Here is a 325-nt window from a genome sequence, read left to right on the forward strand (position 1 = left end):
CCACAGGATCTGTGCATTTCAGGGCAGTCAGGCAGGACATAGCCGTGGGCAGGTATGGGTTGGCCTGGTTCTCACAAACGCCTAGCAGCAGGGAGAGCAGTCCTAATGTCTGCAGCCTCGAGGTCTGTGCAGCAGTGTTCGACGGTCATCATCTCCATTTTACTCCAATCTGCTGTCAGGACACTTCCATTCTGAAGGCTTCTGTATTACTGTTTGCGATCAATATCTCTGACAGTGGCATGCTAAGGGCTGCTGTCTTTGTTGGCTAGGCTACTCTAAAGGGAGTCCGTCTGAACACACAATTCCAGAAATGGTTATTTTTCAT

The 325-nt window shown here is 49.8% G+C and overlaps 1 protein-coding gene across 7 annotated transcripts in view; it reads right to left on the reverse strand.

Moving 5' to 3' along the window:
* PDE9A (phosphodiesterase 9A) overlaps positions 1-325 on the reverse strand; it is a 101,574-nt gene that overhangs the window by 74,243 nt on the left and 27,006 nt on the right. The window lies entirely within an intron of this gene.

This window comes from Mandrillus leucophaeus, unplaced genomic scaffold, assembly GCF_000951045.1.
Source record: "Mandrillus leucophaeus isolate KB7577 unplaced genomic scaffold, Mleu.le_1.0 Scaffold69, whole genome shotgun sequence".
In the NCBI taxonomy this organism is placed as follows: Eukaryota; Metazoa; Chordata; class Mammalia; order Primates; family Cercopithecidae; genus Mandrillus; species Mandrillus leucophaeus.